This window comes from Microtus oregoni, unplaced genomic scaffold, assembly GCF_018167655.1.
Source record: "Microtus oregoni isolate MIOR12 unplaced genomic scaffold, Mior012 000019F_ref0000042, whole genome shotgun sequence".
Lineage (NCBI taxonomy): Eukaryota > Metazoa > Chordata > Mammalia > Rodentia > Cricetidae > Microtus > Microtus oregoni.
In genome coordinates this window covers 21,831,055-21,853,684 of record NW_024543078.1, presented here as the reverse complement: position 1 = coordinate 21,853,684, position 22,630 = coordinate 21,831,055, and the positions used below count along the sequence as shown (strand labels likewise).

Sequence of the window (22,630 nt, the reverse complement as noted above, 5' to 3'; positions counted from 1 at the left end):
TGTGCATGTGAGCATGTGCGTCTTTGTTGTTTTTCCACTGTGTGTGCCTGTAAACTTCTAGGGATTCTTCTGATTCGGCCTTCTAAGAGTACTGGGGATACAGATTCATGCTACCGAGTCTGACATTTATGTGGGTTCTAGAAATTCAAATGCAGGCCCTCATGCTTGTTGAAGCATTTTACCCACTAAGTTATCTCTCTACGCTCCCAAGCTGAGTGTTTTTAAAGATCTCATAATTATCCTACTAACTTAAAACCAAGAATTCAAGACATCAGGAATGCCAATATGTCATCAACTACAAAATACTATGCAGTACTATTTAAAAGATGTATTAACTATTACTATTTCTATGTGTTTTCACTTTGCTTGCGTGTGTGTACATGTGCATGTGTCTTCATGGATGTGTATGTTTCTAGTTTGGGTCTTACTCAGGCTGGCTTCAAACTTGGGAGCACTATTTCTGCATCAGCTTACCTAACCCTGAAATTACAGACACATAATCACCATGCCCATCTTAGGTGTCAAGTCAGTATTTTTTTTAAGGGTCTACTATGTTCCAGCATTATGTGGAAAGAATTCATAAACTATCTCCTTTAATTTTTTTTTCTTTTGGAGATACAGGTCTCATATATGTTCCAAGCTGACTTCAATCTGACAGTCTCCCACCAGAGCCTCTAGAGCAGCTGAGGTCAGGGCATACAACATCATTTATTTATTCCTTGTGTTATTGGAAGCATCTTAATTTTACATATGAAGAAATAAAAGCTTAAAGCTTAAATATTAATCTCACCAGTAACTGAATTAACCAATCAAATATTTGATGATTTAAAATATTTCAGAAATGACTGACAGAATATAAAAAAATTCCCCTTAAAAGGTATCTGAATTTCTCAGAAAAAGTTCCCTGAAACATTTACATTAATTTGGAAAGAGAAAGATGATTTCATAAATTCAAAGGATAGCCAACAAAAATGCCAAGAAGCAAGTCAGTTTCATAATTAATGTACATATTATCCAATGTATGAGACGAGGGAAAGCAAGCACAAAATATCTTTATTCTATCAGCCTTAAAAGGCCAGACTGTTCAAAGTGACAAAGTTTTGATAATCCCGCTTTTAATATTAATTAAAGCAACACATAAAAATATAAATATTATTATACAATGTCAATTATAACACGAGAGCAGCTACATATATTTGCTGAGGAGCTAATTACCTTATTAAATAGCAGTTAAGCATTATCATTTTATATGATCTGGTTTTCAAAGAGCCACAAAAACATTTTTCATGGGCTAGAGATAATGTGTGGCAGAGTACAAGGCCCTAGGTTCAATCTCTAGCACTGGGGAAAAGAATTCTTTTAACTGAACATCTAAATACATGTACACCCATAATAATGTGTTTTCTTTGTATTTGGATGGGTTTCAAATAATAATTAAGGTAAATAGAAATAGTATGAATTGTTTTACATTTAAATTGTCATATTAACTGACCATATTTGGAATTTACTATTTTATGCAAACCAGTTCACCTTGAAACTCTTAATTCTTTGCCTTCATATCCCAGAATCTTTACAAGGACAACACATTTTAAAGGTAGAGAGCACAATTCCACACCTTCTCCACAATCCTGTATACAAACAATCCTGGACCCTTCTGCCTTTCCTTCCCAGTTATGATCAGGGACTATGAATTTATTTCTTTTATCATTTCTGATGTTTTCTATTCATCTTACAAACATTCAAGCTTCTTCCATTCTGAAAACAAATCGGAACAAAACAAAGCCCTGCCCCTGAGCCTTTCTGAATCCCTTGCTACAGACCCTCTCGACAGGGGCTGTCTCTACTTCTATACTTTCCAGTTAAGTGTTCAACACACCAATCTCTGGCTTCAGCCCTACCAAACCACGGAGTCTGCTCCTAGCTATTTTGCTCAAGCTCAAGATGACAATGCTGTTGTTCTTTCTGCATCTTCAGGGCCTGGCTCAAAATAGGAAATGAATACATGTTGTTCTTACTGGTATTTACTCTACCGACTGCTACTGAATACAGCACGCCTCCCACAGGAAAAAGATTCCAGTACCTCGCCTCTGGCCTGTCAAGTCAATGCTCCACCGAGTAAGTTAGAAAACATACGTGGTTAATTGGGGCAAGTGTATTCTGATGAATGCTGTCTGAGATGAGATGAATGTGAAAGGAAGCCGTTGTGCTACAACCTGTCTGAACAGACAAGCATCTTGTCAGAGGTGGTACTTTATGTGCTAGCGATACAGAAAAACTGCTAAAGGACAAAAATGGCTTGTGATTTCATTCAACACAACCCCTAACATGAGGACCTGCTTTGAATTGAAGCAATTACTCAGCATGTACAGAGGTGTCACCCAGTGTCACCAAAGCATGATGCTGCACTGGATAAGCCAACTAACATTCACGCTTTTTCTGTTTCTAGCAATTTTATTTAGTACTTCATGAAAAAATCTTCTACACCCAACTTGGCAAACAGCTAACAGGAATGGTTGACATACTTTGAAAAAAATTTCTTGTTGCATGTTTTAAATTCACATTCTAGTCAAGACAGACACACTGAACTTCACAAGACTAGAATACTGTGAGAAAAACAAACAAACAAAACCCTAACATCCGCCCCCCACCGCAAACTACTTTGTGACTTTCAAGAATAAAGACACCACTACAGTATGTAACTATAAGTCTGGTCTTTGGCGGTTGCTCTTCTTACAATCTGCTCGCCACACCACAGTAAATGCCTTGTAAGAGCTACCACATAGAAAAAGCAGCAGCTACAAGAGTTATAAAACTATAGCTGAGTGAAGTTGGAATTCACTTAGCTGGGCTAACAGTAAAGAAAGTAGATAAGATCCTAGATAATCTAAAACTCACGAATATGGTCTTAAAATATGACCTAAGTAAGAGCAGATTTACCTTACCAATTCTTTTCCAGGTAATATTAGCTTGACTTTAAATTGTTCTCTTGCCCTTCATTGATGCAACAGCATTTATAGTAACAGAAGGAAACAGGAAATAAACTAGGCACAAACTATTAACTATAAACAATAAACTATACATACACACATACATACTACACAATAAACCATAAGTAAACTATATATGCACAATCCACAGATCAAAACACTACCACAATGACATTCCGGGGGGAAGATTATCAAAACAAAAGCCTTGTCAATAGTGCTTATCAGGGTATCTGCATGTAGAACACCAAGGCATACAGGGAGTATGCCTGTACCAAGAACTCCCTGTACCAAGAACTCCATGGAAACTAGGGAAAGAATCTATAGCAAACATTTCTAACTGGTTAATCTTTCAATGTTTTTGTTTAAAGTTTTGCTTTAGCCTGAAATAGAGAAAGAAAAGAGAGAAAGATTAAGGGCTAAAGGGGAAAAGCTATTTGTAACCTACCAAATACCTATGGTTAGAAATGAATGGAAAATTAGTCTGCCATATAAGCAAGATTTTTCATACCATTTTCTAGAGAATGCCTTATTTTGATATCTAAGAAAATTTTTTAAAAATAGACTTATAATTAAATATAATTACATCCTATTCCCTTTCCCCGTTCTCCCTCCAACCCCTCCAATATCTCCTTCAATAAATGGTTCTTCTTTGAATATCAATTTCATTTACAGAAAGAAATGCAAAAATATATAAATACAATATTATGAATCCATTTTTGTTGTTTGTGTATATATGATTTCAGGGCTGACCACCCTGTATTGGATAACCAATTAAGGGGCTCACCCCTGAAAGAAAAATTTCACCAAAACAGAATATACTCTCTGAATATACTGACTTGTTTAGTTCTAGTTCAACTGTTCCTTCTTTCTAGTTTTTTTTTTTTTTTTTTTTGAGTCAGGGTCTCATGTAGCCCAGCACAGCTAGCCTGAAACTCCTATTCCTCCTCCCTCCACCTCCCAGGTGCTATTATTATAGGCATTGCCATACTTACTTGACATTCTCTTAAAAGTTGTTCATGACCCCCTAAACTGATTTTACAAACCAGAAATTGCTCCTAATCCAAAGTATAAAAATGTGTTTTCTTTCCTTTGTTTCCAATTTCTCCAATTCCAATTACTGCTTCTAGCACTACGAATGGAGAGAATATTTTTATTTTAAATGTATTTATTTATCTATCTAATGTATGTGTGTTCATGCATGCTATAGTGCACATGTTGAAGCAGAGGACAGTTTTCAGGAGCTGTTTTCTCTTTTACTATGTGGGTCCTAGGTCAAACTTAGACCATAAGGCTTGCCACTGACAGCCAAGTGCCCTTACCCACTGAGTTATCTAGATCTCCTTCAAAGTTTTTTAATTATGCCAAAATTCCTCCATATTGCAAAAGTGCCTTTAAAAAATCAGGCCAATTATTTATTTTTAGGTCTCATGTAGATTAGGCTATGATGCCAAAGACTCAACCTGATGCCAAGGATGATCTTAAACCTGATCCTTCTTCCTCTATTTCCTAGGCTTGAGCCACTTCACCCAGCTCAGGTAAACACTTTGAAAAGTAGAACTGGTTTAACCTTTTGGAAGCAATAGGCTTGGGGAGGAGGGGTGACAATGAACTGTTTCTAAGACTTGATCTAATGGGAAAACATCAAGACAGTAGTTTACAGACTTGTTCACCCAGATGGTCTTTCATAACATAAAAACCCGAAAAATCCAATGCCCTAGTGAGGTTTCAATTGTTGTGATAAATACCATGACCAAAACAACTTGGGGGGAAGAAAGGTTTCTAAGTTCTCCTTCAGGGTTACAGTCCAGCATTGAGGGAATCAAGGCAGGGGCTCAGGGCAGTAACTGACACAGAGGCCATGAAAGAATGCTACTTATTGATCAAGGTTTACTCAGCCTGTTTTATACAACCCAGGACCACCTGCCCAGGGGTGACATCACAGTTAACTGGGCCCTCCCGCATTAATCACTAATCAAGATGTCCATCAGACTTGCCTACCACAGGCGAGGATGGAGGCATTTTCCTAAATAACTCTAGCATGTGTCAAATTAACAACTTCAACAAGAAGAAAGGAAGAAACCCAAACAACAACAACAAAGCCAGGACATCCAATTGTAGAGAAATAGCAAAATACTTTGAAACTCACTTGATGGCATTTTACATAGTCACTAAAAATCATGTTTAAAGATTGTTAGTAACATGGAGAGATGTTCATAACCTGCAGCAATAATGAGGCTCAGGCATGGTTTGTTTGGTAGAGTGCTTGCTTAGCATATGTGAGGCCCTGGGATTGATCTCTAGCACTATATATGCCAAGCACGGTAGCACACACTTGTAATCCTAGCACTCAAGACGGAAGCAGAAGGATTAAAAGTTCAGTCATCCTTGCTACAAAGCAAGTTAGTGGTTAGCCTGGGTTACATGAGACTCTGCCTTAAAAAAAAAAAAATCAATTTGATTCAATCTCAAGAAACGGAAGGGAGAGGTTGCAGCAGAGGAGGAGCAGCCCCAGCAGAGAGGACCAGCCCTCGCAGGCTAATGGGGGGGGGGGGGGGTGTCAAGGGGGTTGGAGAATGCCCCGTTCCGTTTCCTGTGTCCGCCGCGGACCAAGAACACTCTCCCACTCAGGGTGGTCTTCAGGGACAGGACCATGCTCCCCGTTCACCCGTCCATGGACCTCGTCAATAAAAGGTCTACCACTCTGCAGGCCAAGCCCCCAAAAACCTACTTGATTTAGTTGTAGTGTGGCGATCTGCTCTCAGTGTGGACTTTACTGTTTTGCTTGGACTATCCCGCATCCGCTGCGTCTGCTTACTAGACCTGGATGGAGGTGGGTTTTCCTTGGACTTCCCACAGGTCAGGGAACCCTGATTGCTCTTCGAGCTGATGAGGGAGGGGGACTTGATCGGGGGAGGGGGAGGGAAATGGGAGGCGGTGGCGGGGAAGAGGCAGAAATCTTAAATAAATAAATAAATTTAAAAAAAAAAGAAACGGAAGAAAAACCAAATGTTAACAACTTTCTTTTGGAAGCAAACTGGCCAGTGAAGAGGAGACAGGAGTAAGATGCTTGCTGCACAAGCATGAGAAGCTGCGTTTGGAGCCAGGTCAAAATGACTCTAATCCCAGCCCAGAAAAGAGACAAGGAGAGGCTTGCTGGTCTGCCAGTCTAGCCAATTCAATGAGCTCCAGGTGCAGTGGGAGAGTTTGCCCTAAAACAAACAACAAAAAGTCAAAAAATATAGATTAGATTTTATATTTTTTTTTAAAAAATAATTTACATACATACATATAAAACACTGAGGAAGTTACTAATGCTGCCCTCTGGTCTCGGTCTCTCTCTCTCTCTCTCTCTCTCACGCACACACACACACACACACACACACTTCCCTTACAGTACTCCTTCTAATCATATTGAGTCTTTGGTGTCAGGCATTAAACAGATGAACTCCTGCCATAGGAAGTATGCCAGTTTCCCCCCTATTTTTCCATAGTTTTCTGTAATTTCATAATTTTAAGAACCAGAAAAATATAACATGAAGTTAATAATGATTTCAACAAATCATCCAAATTATTTTTGGATGAACTGGGGAAGAGGCCGATTATGGTCTTGAATATTGGTTTAGGCAACTTGGCAAAGCAAAACATTCTAAACTGTATGCACCAAATCCCAATCTGTTGGGCCAGGAAGATAGCTGAGTGGGTAAAGGAGCTGCTGAGCAAGCCTGTGACCTGCTTTCGATCCCTTGAACCCACGTACAGGTGGAAAAAGAGAACTCAGTTATCTACAAAGTTATCCTCTGATCTCTGAACAAACATGATGGCATGAATACCTACTCTCCCCTACAACAATAAATAAATATAAAAGTTTTTTTTCTTTTTGTGAAAAGCATACATATACATATAAATATATATAAATGCTTGGGAGAATATATGTTAGTTACTGTTGGAGGAGGCCACTTTTTGATTCCCTGGCTGCTCAGCTCCGAAATAATCACACAGAAACTATATTATTTAAATCACTGCTTGGCCCAAACTCTAGTTTCTTATTTGCTAACTCTTACATCTTAATTTAACCCATCTCCATTAGTCTGTGAATCACCACAAGGTCGTGGCCTTCAGCAAAGTTTCAACGTATTTGTTTCCGGTGGCTCCATAGCTTCTCTCTGACTCTCCCTTCTTTCTCCCAGCATTCGGTTTAGTTTTCCCCACCTAGCTCTATTCCCCTATAGCTCTGCTATAAGCCCAAAGCAGTTCCTTTATTAACCAATATTAACCAATGGTATTCACAGCATACAGAGAGGAATCCCACATCACCTCCCCTTTTCTGTTTAAATAAAAAGGAAGGTTTTAACTTTAACATGGTAAAATTACATATGACAGTTATCAAGACAGAATTAAAAATTTATATCTACTTTATCTTTTAAAATAACTAAGGAAAACTCTTATCTATTCTTCAACTCCATCAAAGACTCCAGGAGGAGCCGGGCGGTGGTGGCGCACGCCTTTAATCCCAGCACTCAGGAGGCAGAGGCAGGCTGATCTCTGTGAGTTCGAGACCAGCTTGGTCTACAAGAGCTAGTTCCAGGACAGGCTCCAAAGCCACAGAGAAACCCTGTCTCGAAAAACCAAAAAAAAAAAAAAAAAAAAAAAAAAAAAGACTCCAGGAGGATATAATATTACCTAAGTAAACAGGAAGTGCACTGTAAGCAACTTCCAAAACTCTAGAATTGACAGAAACAAGTTCCTAACAGGAGACTACGAGTGTGGTGACACACGCCTGTAAATCTTTTATCTGGTAAGGAGAGGAAGGAGGACTGCTGCAAGTCTGAGCCACAATGGATTACATATTAGGGACCAAGCCAGTCAAGGTTCATAAGACCCCCTTTTAAAAATACAAACCAAATCAAAACTGTAACAGGTCAGTTTTTTGTTTTATTAAATGTGGCCCCTTTTTACCTTTGTATGCTTTAAGCATAAAAAACATAACCAACTACGAAGTATCTACTTCACAAAACTGCTAGAACAGAGTAAAGGGAGTAATAACCATAATGAAACTTAAGGCTAATAAGGGGGATTAATATGAGAAGAGTTTACAACTCTGTGTGGGTGTATAGTAAAGGAGGTAAAGTGTGGCTAACAGCAATCTAACTTGATTGGGAAGAGGAGGAATAGTGAAAATGATTAAATGCTCTAGGGGGTAAAAAGATTTTCTTCTCTTTTTTTTCTCTGAGACAGGATCTTCCCATGTAGCCTTGGCTGGCCTGGGACTCTGTGTGTAGACCAGGCTGGCCTCCTGAGTGCTGAGGTGTACAGCCTATGCCCAGGCAAGAAAGTATCTGAAGGATTTTACAGAGAAAACGGCTGACACCAAGGATGATACATGGAGCCACTGTCTGGGCACAGTTAGACATGTAATAGAATTTGATTAGAAAGTAGGATAGAGGAAGTGTCAGAATAGGCTAGGACACTGGTTGTATGGACTTTTGTTTCTGGAAGGTGACTGAATATAACTTCTCTGAATTTAGCAATGGGAGGACTCTAGGTTTCAACTCAAACACTGGCCACTCTCATTATCTCTACACTACCAGTTCTGAGCTGCATCACTGTACCCAGTTCCTCAATGAGTGCTTCTGCTTCTATTTTCACATTCCTATGGTTTATTTCCTGTACAATAAGTACATGCATCCTTTTTCTGAAGGTAGATGTGTATGTGTGTGCATGTATGTGTGCATGTGCCTATCACTGAATTGCACTCTCAGCCCTAACATATTCTTTTAAAACATAAATGGGTGGTGAATAATCTCAGGGATTTAGACCACTTGTTGCTCTTGCAACAAGAGGACCTGGGTTCAATTTCCAGCACCCATATGATGGCTTACTACTATCCCTAACTGCACTTGCAGGAATCCAACACCCTCTTCTGGCTTCCTCGGGCACCAGGCACACAACTTACACATACAAAACATAAATAAAGTAAAGCAAAACATGTTAACTGACATCTTCCCTTGGCAACCTTGCAATTGTTTCCCACTAAAAAGCTAGTCTCTGGGACGTTTACAAAGGGCTTCCAACGCTGCTCAACTGGCCTCTATCTCCGATCTGACCTCCTGTTTAGCTCTCCTGCCTGCTAGTCTAGAAACACTGTCTTACCTGCTGCTCTCCTTTCAATATTCTGGGCATGTATTTATATCTACTATTCTTCCCCCATGGTTATCTTTACTTCCTGCAGGTCTTAAGTCTTCAACCCCATCATACATTAAGCAGCAAGACCCATCAATACCCTATAAACGCCATCTAGTCCATGACTTAAAGTAAAAAGTAAAGCTCCTTTACTCCCCAAACCAACTCTTTTACGTCTGCTACCTCGGCGCCTGTCCCAATCACAAACATGTGTAAAGTACATACACACACTAGAAATCAAAGCTCTGTGAGGACAGGGTTTTACTGTTGTTTTGTCATTTCAGTCTCCCTATAAAAGGGCTTGACACAGAGTGGGTACTTGATGACTACTTTAAGAATAACCCGAAGACCCTCAGCAGATGCTCAGTTAAATAACTGCCATATGCTATACCTACACAAACAGAATCAAAAGGGGGAAATTTGCCCTAATTTACTATGTTGTTTTCCTCTGGGTAGTAATCACTATTAGAGTGCTTGTAAATTAAGGTCTGAACATACAGATACTTAGTTCCTTAGCAATTTATCTTTGGTTTGCCTTTACCTTAGCTATTTGGGAGAAGTAGCAGTGGTCAACAAGAGTAAGATGGACTATTGCATCTGTTTTCCTCTTTACACTTCTCAGGAACTCTTCCCATCCAAGTTTCTGACCTCTCTTTACCAGAGAATTGGTCTAACCTACTGATCAATGAGCCCTGAATTCCAGGGTCCACCTAGAAATATAAACCACGTATGTCAAATAGGGCTGTTGAGATGTTTGGCAGCAATTTTAGATGAGGGCCCAGGCAAAAGAAGTTAAGGCAGAGAAACCTGGAAAAGCTTTAATTCAAGCTAATAGCTCCCCTACTTTAAAACGAAGTCAATACAAAATAACATTGTTTCCCTACTCCCTTCTGAAATCCTGCTGAAGAAAAAAGTGATACTTTGTTTTGAAGAGAAATGTTTCAACTTTTCATTTTACTGTAAAGTATCCCAAGCAATAAAACAAAGCCCGAGGAAAAAAAATGATCCCACACCCACTACACAACTGTTAACACAACTATGTTAGAATTTACTTAACTTTCTCTAATCAAGTATGCGACAAACAGTAAGGATCCACTTGAAAAGTCACGGGTGCCTTCCCAATCCTTTAGCACTCTCTAGTTCTCCAGAGGTTAACTTTTATACTTACTTGGTGGTTACCATTACACATTGCAATGCTGGGACTGAACGCAGGATCTTGTACAAGATAAGCAAGTTTTCTACCACTGAGCAGAACACCCCCAGCCCACACATTTTTATTCTTGTGATACATGCTTCATGAATCCCAGAAAAGAGTGGTATAGTTTTACATTTTTAAAAACTACATAATGTTCTATTGTATCTTGCCTTGTCACTTACCAGCTGATTTGCCTTAAGAAAATTACTATTTTTGTGCTCCAGTTTCCTCTGAAAAATAGGGATAGCACTCTATATGCTACCTTACAGGGTTGCTGGGAGGATAAAAATAACTTAAATTCTCATAAAGAATATAGTATTTTAAAATTACATATTTATTTATGTGCACATCTGTGCATGCATGAGTCTTTCATGGCACATATGTGGAAGAGGACGATCTGCACGACTCAGTTCCTTCCTTCTACAATATGGGTCTTGGAGATGAAACTCAGGTTGCACCAGGCTTGGCAACAAGTGCCTTTAACCCACTGAACCATCTCACTGACTCAGAAAAACATTTCTTAAAGTATCTTGCTGGGCTAGGGATGGGGCTCACTGGTACAGTGAGTGCCCACCTAAAATGCATGAGGCCCTGGGTTCACGCCTCAGTAACACAAAACAAAGAGAAAAGAGCAAGTATCTAGCTCACAGAAAGCAGAACATATCACTGTTAGAAATTACTATGCAAAGCTGCACAAAGAGTTGTGATTGTGTCTGCGCACATATGCATATACTAATTAGAAACAATTAATCACCAAAATGACATATGTAAAATCCATAGTTGCTTAATATTTTCAAAGTTGCATTAAAACAACAGCAAAAAATTGAACTTTTGGCTGTAAAGACTTTTGGGCTACATAATGAGGAACTGAAAGTGCTTAGAGAGAGAAGTCCTTTATTTTTAATTTACAAATTTTTGGAACCTGGGCGTGATGGCACACACCAAGCACTTGAGAGGCAGAGACAGGAGGATTAGGAGTTTGAGGCTAGCCTGAGCTACATGAAACCCTCCCTCAAAAAATAAAAACAAATTGTTGGTAACATTAAATTGGAATATCAACATTTACTTTAGGTGATTCTTGAGGGTTTTTAAGTATCTAAATACGTTAAGAGATTGCTATTATGAGACCTGAGGGGAAGGTTGGACAGTCAATTTCTCAATGAGATGCTATTTAATAAATTCTTTGCCTGTTAGAATTCAGAAAAAAAATCAGTACTCAAATTTCACTGCTTTTTGCATCTAGTTTTTTTTATTAATTATAAGCAGAATAGAATTTAAAATTATGTTCTATAATGGAATCACCTAGATTATGAGATTTTCATAGGCAATTGGATTCTGCAAAATTTATCAATGCCATTGTGGATTTATCTTTGCTTGACATGAGATTATTTTCCTTACAGCCTCTAGGTCAAAATATCAGGTAACATTCAAACTCAAGGGCCCTACATATTATCTGAGGGCCCTACATATTATCTGAGTACTAGTTAACGTCTTTCCGGAGCTTTTTTAATGGTTTAAAATATGTCTCTAGACATCAATAAATAAACCTGATACACACAGAAAAGTGACTAGATCTAATAATCTAGTAGGTTCTACTTGCTGGACTAGAAATTTTGATGCTGGATCTAACTTTTGATTCGAGTGAGGCTTCTCCATGCATAAAGCTACCATAAATACTTTATTTTAATAAACACACCCCTGGAAATTGTTAAAAATGATTACTATAAATGCCAATATTTAGAAACTTATGAAAAGTGGGTAAACTAGGCTGATTCTATCAACGAATTAGAGTTGAAGCACAGTTCCCCCTAGAGTTTAGCATATATTTCTCTAATAGTTTAACCGAAACCAACAGTTAAATATCAAATCAGATTTAAACTGCTCCCGAGCCCTCGTCTCCCTCAGTAACCTCTCCCAAACAAAAACCAATCTCTGAGTATGAGGACGTGCCTCGTAGAAGACATTTATGCCGTGAAGTTTATGGGTAGAAGTTTTACTTAAAGTGAGAACTCCGAAACAGAACCATGGCTCCTTTGACGTGTCCCCCCTCCCGTTAATATTTATATGTATGAGTCAGTTCTTTCCTCAGCCGCAACCGATTCAGAGGGAAATCACGCTATAACTTGAATAAACCAAGAAGGTGGGGGGCAGTGGGAGGTCCAACAAGTCTCGCTTTCCCAAGGGGAAAAAGACCCTACCACTGCTCGCCCTCTGTCCCCTGCACCCCGCAGCACCTGCCAAGCCGGGCGCTTAAAGAATAAGAGCTCAACTTTCGAACGCAATGAGGGAGAGGACGCAAACGATTTTCTGAGGAGTGCCGAAAAGGTCCTCTCCGCAAGGGACACAGCTTGGGGCTGTCCCTGCCCGCTGGGGACATTCCGAGACCCTCCGAGGCGACACACTCCCGCAGCCGCCGGCCTCGGGCCTCCGCGAGGCAGCCAGTGTTTACACCTGTCACGAGGGGAGGAGGGAGAAGGAGGAAGCCGGAGCGGAGCCCCAAACTTCTCCACCGCGGCCGGGAGGGAGCCCCGGAGGCGCGCAGCTCGGCCAGGTAGACGCCAAGGGGTAGGGCGGGTCACGGCGGCCGGGAGGGCACGGCTGGCTCTCCTCGGCCGAGCTCGGGATGCCGAGCGCCGGGCCACCGCTCCGGGCGCTGCCGGCGGCGTTCCGCAGCCGCCGAGGGGAGCAGAGCCCGCGCCCGAGCTCGCAGGCCCGCAGCCGGGCCGACGCCGGCAGGTGCTCCAGGCCAGGACCACCGGGCAGGCCGGCTCCTCCGCAGCCCCCGGGAGCGCGGCGGCGGCACTCACCTGGCTCGTCCCGGACGGTCGCGATGGGCATGGCTCCGCGGCCCGGGGAGGAACTGGCTCCCCGAGGAAGGACCGGTTGCTCGGACGCTGAGCGGGCGAGGGCGGAAGGCGAGCAGCTCCCAGCCCTGTCAGTGCAGCGGCGCCATGGACGCCCACCCGGAGTTTCAGCGCTGCCGCGGGACCCCCATCCCACTACCCTCCGCCCTCTTCCGCCGCCGCCGCCTCCGCCTCCTCCTCCTCCGCGGAGACCCCCGCCCACTCCACACACTCTCCCATCATGCAGCGGGGAACCGCTGCCGCTGCTACGTCACTTCCGGGCGCAGGTGGCTAGGTCGGGGCCGGGCGCTGGTGGGTGCCGGGGTGGGGGAGGACACTCCGGGGGAATTAGTGTCACCGAATTCGGACTCCTGCGCAGGCGCCGTCGCGAGGAACGACGTTCGCCATTTTGGGTGCGGGCAGACTGCCTTTTTCTGTACTCATTGGAGGCACTCGAGTGTGGGCTGCGGACGCCCTCCCTCCTCGCCCGCCCGTCAGGCGGCGCTCCCGGCGACGGACCCGAGCTCCTCTGAGCCCGGTTACTTTCCCGTTGCGCCCGGGAGCGGGTTAAGTCTCGCCTTGGAATCAAACTGCAGACGTATGGAAACAACCAGATCACCACTGGAAAAACCGGCTGGACAACATTCATCAGCTCGTCCTTTGCGCCCGGAAAAAAAGACTTTTTTTATTCCCTTCCTCCTCTTTTTTTTTTTATGTAAGCCAACAAAAGAGGAAGCTGTTATTTAACAAATGAGAAGTGATTGTCCTACTTAAGACGAGAAGTCAGCACGCAAACTAACAAATCTTTCTACAAAAATCAGCCCAGAATTGTGTTGGTGTTAGAAGACGGTCGTTTTTCATACATCTTTCAAATCCACTTGTGCGTTTGAGCGAATCTCTATTATAGAGGTCATAAGAGACTTTGTTTCCATCAGTCCTGAGCAGTTGATCTTTCTTTTTATAACCTTCCCCCGTCCTTTCCCATGAATCTGTTAGAACACGTGCCACTGTAAGACTCGGACTACAAGGCTGCACAATTATTATTTCTGTCTGAGACGGTGAACCCTGGGCTCTACCCTACAAATCATGAGCCCTGCCTGGTTCTCTTTCTGCCCACGTTGAATTATTTAAAATAGTTTAAAAACCGCAAAGCTCAGCAGTAACCCAAAGAAACAAGGACGGAAAACACCCGTCATCGCAGAGAACTGTCCAGCCCTTTGACTGGAGGAATTATACACGTTGGGAAAGATAAGGACAATAGCAATTCATCATAGTTCATCCTGTCTCCACAATGTGCTAGACAAATTTAACTTGAAGAACTAAAATAGACCCACATTTGTCTCCTTACAGTTCAGTCGTTGCAAGATAACAAAGACTGAGTCACTTTAAATTGTAAAGTGCCTTGTGATTATGCTGGATTTTTTTGTTATTGCCCAGTCACTGAAGTGAGAAAAATCTATATTGCTTGTCAAATTTATTCCTTTTGTATTTCGCCCCCTGCTGGTGTAGCTCGGGTGCAAGTTTGGAAAAAAATTGTGTGTCTCTGTGTTTATTGACAGAGAATGAAAGTCTCTCTCTCTCTCTCTCTCTCTCTCTCTCTCTCACACACACACACACACACACACACAACTGTATGTAAAACTGGAAATTAATTGATTTGAGACAAACATGGGTTTTTCACTTAATAGCTCTACCAAACAAATACCGAATAAGAACAGAAGGAAAGGTTTGAATGATGAATTTCAAATAATTTAACCAATCAAAAATGTTTACAACAGTTTAAAAGGAAACCATACTTTTGGGAAGATTTTTTCCTGATTTCACAGATTATATGATAACAGCTGAGGAAATCTGAATACATGCTGGTATTAAACATAGCCTTAGGAACATACTGTTAATTAGTAGGTATACTAATAAAACTCCGAAGTTGTGCAACGATATACCACATTCTAGTTGTTTGAAATGTTGAATCTATAATCCAGTTGTAAACGTTTCAGGGAACATTTATACATGTATCCACAGAGATAAAATGAATACACCAATTGAGTTCACTGTCGGGGGTAGATACACCAGTTCCTATCCTGCTCCGCTTTCTAGCTCTCTGCTACATAGACTACTTTGGTAAAGAAAAGATTTTTAAAATACCTGAGTATACAGATGAGGTATGGATTTATTTCTTTACAAATTATTACATTCCCTAGACAACCATTGTCAAGTAATGCATTTCTGACCCTGGAGCAGATCTTTTAGATGGTGATCTTGAAAAGCCTTGTAAAGGCGTAGAAAAGAGAAAACAAATAATGACTGTAACTTCTGAATCAATTGTAATTAGTTTAGACTGTCTAATGTGCACAAATGCGGTGGGATTTCAACTCTGCTCAGTAAGGAGCAGTGCTAATACACTGTTATCAGGAGGACAGCAGGACTTATCATGAGAAGTAAACCACTTAAGTGGCAGTACCAACTGGACTTCTGTGTACATAAAATACTGCAAAAGAAACTGGGGAAACAATCCCATTCACCATACACACATCGGGAATAATGATGGAAACACCTCAAAATCAAGGTTGCAGAGATGGCTCAGCAGTTATTCCAGATGACCCAAGTTCAGGTCTCAGCTCTCACGCTGGACTGCTCACAGTGGCCTGTAACTGCTGCTCCAGGGTATCTGACACCCTCTTCTTGCCTCCATGGGGACCCACACACATGTAGTTACACGCACACACACACACAGATACATACACACACACAGATACATACACACACACAGATACATACGCACACATACACACACAGATACACACACATACACACACAGATACATACACACACACAGATACATACACACACACACACACACACACATATGCATGTGCACGTAAATGAAAACAAAAATTCAAAACCCTCCCAAAAGCCTAAACATCAAAATAAACAATCCAACTGAAAATTGGTTATGGAACTGAATAGATTTCTCAAAAGAAGAAATATAAATGGCTAGTAAATACTTTTCAAAGTGTTCAACAATCTTAACCATCAGAGATATGCAAATTAAAATTACATTGAGATTCCATATAGCAAACATGGTTGACTATATCCATGTAAAACCTGAGAAAGCTTAATAAGGGATTCTATACACAAACACACACACACACACACACAACCCCCCCCCCCCAAATTTAGCCACTTTTTTTTTCCGGTTGGAGGCGTGCTGTAGCTCCCTTAAGAGAGGTCTTTCTGACTCAGCAGTAGCAGCAAAAACTGCACAACTCCTTTAAGAAGGCTTCCTGGTTCACCACCATGAACGGCTCTGACTCTTCAAAAGGTATGCATATGGGACATTCAAATGGGGTCTATGAGCAGAGTGCTACAACTTGGTTAATGGCAACAGAGAACCACTGTGTGCCTAAAAAATGGGGCTGTGAGCATGGCTCACACTAAACAGACCTCTGTCCCACCATGTTGGGCTGAGTGGAGCCAAAAAGGTAAAGAAGCCTTAATCTTAGTTACGACACTCAGCTGCTTCACACTTTAGGAAGTGCTTCTGAACAGAAAAGAATTTCAGATGCACAATAGGACAGATTCAGACATAAAAGAATTCCAAATGAGTCACAGTGTGTTTAAAAAATGTACATAAGCTTGGGAGAGAGAAGAAAAAGATTAAAGAGACAATAAATGTAATATAAAAAGAGTATAGACAGTCATAGATTAAAGAAGTAAAAATAATAAAATATATATTAAACTTGTAGAAAAAGTAATAGAGTAAGAAAAATAATCCACATAAAGATGGAATATATACAGAGAGTCTGGATTATGTATATTATTGTGTTTTTATAAAATTTTTTTGACTATGAAGGAGCTAAGTACAGAGAGACATTTCATTGTATGGGCTGCTAAGCTAAACCAACCTATATATTTTAACAGTATCTTGATTCCAAAATTTGGGTCTAAGGATTTGTTGCTTTGGAAAAGAGGTTCTTCTTTTGTTTCCACAGATGTGGTTTGATGGACCAAGACCCTCTGAAAGGTCTCAGTGAACCCCCCCAAAAGAAAATACTTTGCCCAACAAAAAGCAGGAGCAGTTTGGAGATAAATGCACAAATTCCTTAAATTATTGTTTATAAATGTTTGTTTACATTTAAAGGAGGATATGATATAGAGATTTGTATTGATATGGATCTTGGTTACATGCTTATTTCTGCTCTTGATTAAGGTATTGTGTTTGTGCAGCTCATTTAAAAGTGTAATGGATAATTAAAAAATACAGGTTAGTAGATAGTCATCTATAATGTCAAGCTTGTAGCCATGTTAGTTAGGTTTTCTAAATATAGAGAGATATATTTCAGGTGGATAGGTAATCTTCAAACCTCTCAAAGACCTTCAGAATATGGAATTTAAAATGTTTTAATAACTTAAGACTTTTCATGACAGTGAGACACATCTGCTCCTAAGCAGCACCAATGACTTCAAGAGGAAGATGGGCATCAAAGAGACTCCTTGTGGAGTTTGCTAGCCATTTGGGCAAGAAACTGCTCTTGCCTGGATTGCTTGATGGTATGCTGTACAAACTGGACATGCAAGACCCATAGAAAAATGATGCCTAAAAAAGGCGAGACAGTTCTTCAGGGTTCCTGCTTCATGAAAGAGTCTGCAAGACATTCTGCAGGACACAGAAAAAAAAGTGACTGAAAAACTGCCAATATAGGCGTAACTGCCTTTGAGATTTCCTGCTTCATGAAAAAGTCTGCTGGATACTATGGTCCTGTAGCCTGAAGATGGATGCCTCAATGTTACAGAAAAACTTTGGGTGACTGTCCAGGTAGTGAAATGTCTCTGTCAATTCTAGAGGTTTGGAAGTTGCTTACATGCACTTTCTGTTTACTTAGGCAATATTATATCCTTCTGGAGTCTTTGATGGAATTGAAGAATAGTTATAATTATAGTTTTCCTTAGTTATGCTAAAAGATAAAGTAGACATAAATATTGCAACTGTAATTCTTGCTTGATATCTGTTTTGTTATATTAAATTACTGTGTTAAAGTTAAAACCTTCCTTTTTATTTAGACAGAAAAGGGGAGATGATGTGGGAAGTCCTTCTGTATATGTGTTGCTTTTACTGGTTAATGAATAAAGAGACTGCTTTGAGCCTATAGCAGGGCAGAACAGAGCTAGGCAGAGTGACCAACCACTAGAGAGTTCTTTTACCTTTACCAATGCTCACAGCTAAGGGGCAATCCTGTCCTTAGACTGCATCCTCAGACTGCAACTGTCTTCACCAAACCTCAGACTGCAATGAGCTCCTGTTTCCTTCTGCGTTATATTTCTCTCTCTGCCCAGGCATATCACTCCTGTGTCCACTTCCCTAGTGCTGGGATTAAAGGTGTGGGATCCCAAGTGCTGGGATCACCTTTGTGTGAGCTCTGCTTCTCTTTTAGACAGATTCAATCTTGTGTAACCCAGGGTAGCCTAGAACTAAAAGAGATTCCTCTGCCTCCTGAGTCCTGGAATTAAAGATGTATGCCACCACTTCCTGGCCTCTAGTGACTTAGTTCTGCACTCTGATGTTCAAGAAAGCTTTATTTGTTAAAACAGAAGAAGAAGAAGAAGAGGAGGAGGAGGAGGAGGAGGGAACAAAGAAGGGGAAGAATACAATGACAATCAAGGCTTCAGTCTCTCTTTCTGAAGCCTTCTCCTCTGACTTCCCATGTAACACGAGGGCCAGCTTGTTGGGGTTTCTGTCCTGCCCAGTTCCCACAGCTGGTAAGCCCCCAAAGAATCACACAGAGCTTCTGCATTAGCTATAAACTGATTGTTCCATTAGCTCAGGCTTCTTGTTAACTCTTGTAATTATATTAACCCATTATCCTTATCCATGATAGCCACATGGCTCAGTACCTTTTTCATCTAGGCAAGTCACATCCTGCTTCTTCAGTGATCTGGGCAGGACTCTGGGAGGAATGGGTTTCTTTTTCCCAGAATTCTCCTGTTCTCATTGCCCTGCCTCTACTTCCTGTCTGGTTGACCCACCTATACTTCCTGCCTGGCCAATCAGCATTTATTTAAAACATGATTGACAGAATACAGACAATTCTGAACCATTCCCACTTCTCCATCTCTTGCTCCTTTTCTAAGCCCTCTCATTAACTTATGCGTATCTACAATACTGGTCATATACCTATTATAGTTTCTAATCTCCCAGTCTGCTCCACTACACTGACAGCTTGGAGGTCACCCTTAAAAGAAAAGAACATTCTTTTTCATCTACTTTATTGGCATCACACACTTGCTGGAGAAGCAGCTGAATCCATCAAGTGGATGGTAGAGACTTCTGTGCTCAATAATAGTTATGTAAATATGTATCACTGCAAAGTTTTAAAAATTATTGACATTCTTGTAGTATCACACCTGTGAGGTTTTAATAAATAAAGTGGACCACATTTTAGAGTACTAGCTTTATACAGATTCAACCATAAATTCTATAGAAATTACCCCTATCCATAATGCTAATGGATTCTTTCCCACCTGGTAATGGCTCCCCTTTTATGCACTACCCAAAAGAAAACTTTCCATTGTTATTCCAACAACTGCTTTCATTTCTTTTGATGTGAAAATGTTGAAAGCGTGGCTTTGAAAATCCATTTAGATTACATTCCTTAGAGTACCTTAACTATTTGAGAAGAATTACATAAGAAAATTCATCTTCATAGTGAGATGATAGACACACTTCATGGTGCTTTTAGTCTTATGAGTTCGTGAAGCCAAGGCAAGCAAGTAAGAGAGAACCCATAAAATCCATGCCCCAAGGAGACAGGGTTGCCGATCACAGGCCCTGAAAGCTTTTCTGGATGTCACACGATGCTTTTACCATCCTATCAGTTTCAGGCATAGACAATGTTGAAATGATGTTTGAGGGAACGATCAAATAGGTCAATAAAGCACTACCTGTGTTCTGTCTGTGTCGTCATCTGCAGAACTACATCTATCCTGAAAAATCCAAGTACTGATCTCAACATGAGCATGTTTCAAGTTAAGAAGGATATAGTTAAGGTTCCAAGGAGAAATAAAGGTAGAACTAAGGGCTATGAGAGATTGACATTAGCCTGACTAAAATCAAGCACACGTGTAGGTAGTGACCAATGGGTAATCAGCTTACACTGGTGCTGTACAAACTGAAGCATTCAGCCTAGAGTGGTGTTACTGAGGCTCATCCCTGGCAGTTCCATTGTAGACCAACAATTCAGGTCTACAGCCATGTAGATTCCAACTCCTTCCGTCAAGTAAGGCAGCCAGTGATGTATTTCATGAGGGGCCCTTTGTTAAGAAGTGGGAGGCCACAAATCACTGCACTATAGATCACATCTGGACCTACAAGTCCCTTTTCTAGCTGAGTGGGGTTGTTTGTTTGTTTTCCTGGTTCAGTCACCTCCAAACTCAATCTCGGGGCTACTACCAGAAATCTGGTTATGTTATTCATTACTGAAAACACTCCAGCTTGCCTGCACAATAAAAACAGGACTCTTTTGCTTAGAAACAAGGTTTTCCAAAATTTTCTGTCAGCTTCCTATTGTGTTAGTTCATTATATGTACTCAATTACAATGTATTAGGGTTCTCTAGAGTCACAGAACTTATGGAATGAATCTCTCTCTCTCTCTCTCTCTCTCTCTCTCTCTCTCTCTCTGTGTGTGTGTGTGTGTGTGTGTGTGTGTGCGCGCGCGCGTGTGTGTGTAGGAATTTACTGGAATGACTTACATGCTGCAGTCCAACAATAGCTATGAATGGAAAGCCCAAAAATCTAGTAACTGCTCAGTCTCATGAGGCTGGGTGTCTCAGCTGTCTGCTGGGATCTCAAAGAAGGACAGATGTTTGCTGGAAGTTAGGGTAAGCAGGCAAATAATACCCCTTCCTTTCTTCTTCCATTGTCCTTATATAGGCTTCTACCAGAAGGTGTGGCCATGATTAAAGGTGACCCAGATCGCGGATGTGCCCTCCACTTCTGGATTATAGTTTATTCCAGGCACAGTGAAGGTGACAGCCGGGAACGGCCATCACAATGCAGAGCTCACATTTTCCTACTGGAATCCCTCTGCCTCGAACCCCTGCTCTTTTATACCTGGTTAATGACTTCAAGCCCTATAAAACTTGCACACATATCACCTCCTTTGAAAACCTGTCCTGATTTAGCAGTGAAGAAATGTTCTTTTTCTATGTCCAGAACATGCTGCTAGCCCTTATCATGTAGTTAAGGTCCCCAAGAGCAGAGAAGGGTAGAACTCGGGACTAGAAGATACTGACAAAACTACACAAGTGTGTTGGCAAGGACCCATCGCTAAAAACAAAGAAACAAAAATAAAGTAGGATGCTAGAGAATATGCGTGCATAAATTATTTTCCTAGGTATATTTAAACTTGGAATAAAGTGTAAGTTAATTTTATTATTTTTATTTATTTAAAAAAATTAAAGATTGTGTTTTAGGTTGAGTGATGGTGGCACACGCCTTTAATCCAAGCACTAGGGAAGCCAAGGCAGGCAGATCTTTGAGTTTGAGGCTAGTCTGGTCTACAGAGTTAGTTCCAGGACAGCCAGGGTTACACTGAGAAACCTTGCCTCAGAAAACCAAAAATAAAATAAATATTGGGTTTTATGTATCCCAGGCTGGCCTCACATTAAATTGCAGTAGAGGATCCCTGAAATCCCTTATGCTCCTCTCTCTAGCTCTTAAATCCTAGAATTACAGGCATGTGTACCCATGTCCTATTTGTGTGGTGATAGACATCGAACCTAGCGTCTTGTATGTACTGGGCAGGCCCTTTACTAACTGAACTATATCCCCAGCCAAGGCTATTTTTCAATATAGAAATATGCATGGAAACTCTTAAGTAGCAAGCTTCAGAGATCTCTGGAAAGGAACAAGAAGAGGATGGGAGGTTGGAACGGGAGGTAAGGAAAGGGGGTATAGTTGGTTAGCCTATGACTTAATAGAGCCCCCCTTCTCCATTAATGTTGAATGTGGGTCAAGAAGGAATCTTTTTTTTTTTTTTTGAGAGAGGGTTTCTCAGTGTAACAGTCCTAGCTGTCCTGGAACTAGCTCTTGTAGACCAGGCTGGCCTTGAACTCACAGAGATCAGCCTGCTTCTGCCTCCTGAGTGCTGGGATTAAAAGTGTGTGCCACCCCTGCCCATCACGAAGAAGAAATCTTGATCATCTCAGCCTGATGGGCATTAGCCAGAGATGGAGAGCCTGCTTCCTCTGAGGATGCTTTGTTTGAGTCAGGTTGTATATTGTCCTTTCTTGCCTGTAGTTTGCAAAGCAGTTGAGGGCAGGCTGGATAGGGAACGCCGTCCTTCCTTTTTATAGTTTGAGGGTCTTAAGACTAGCAAAGATGGGGGAGTAATCTAGAGAGGTTGCTCAGTGGGTAAGGGCGTTGGCT

The 22,630-nt window shown here is 41.1% G+C and overlaps 1 protein-coding gene across 3 annotated transcripts in view; it reads right to left on the bottom strand.

The window, feature by feature from the left end:
- Aftph (aftiphilin) overlaps positions 1–13,301 on the bottom strand; it is a 67,014-nt gene extending 53,713 nt beyond the window's left edge. For all 3 annotated transcript variants that reach the window (XM_041669000.1, XM_041669002.1, XM_041669001.1), the window contains exon 1: positions 13,170–13,301. The gene's annotated coding sequence lies outside the window, so the exon portion shown is untranslated. The remainder of the gene's footprint in view (positions 1–13,169) is intronic.
- Positions 13,302–22,630: the final 9,329 nt, after the last annotated feature.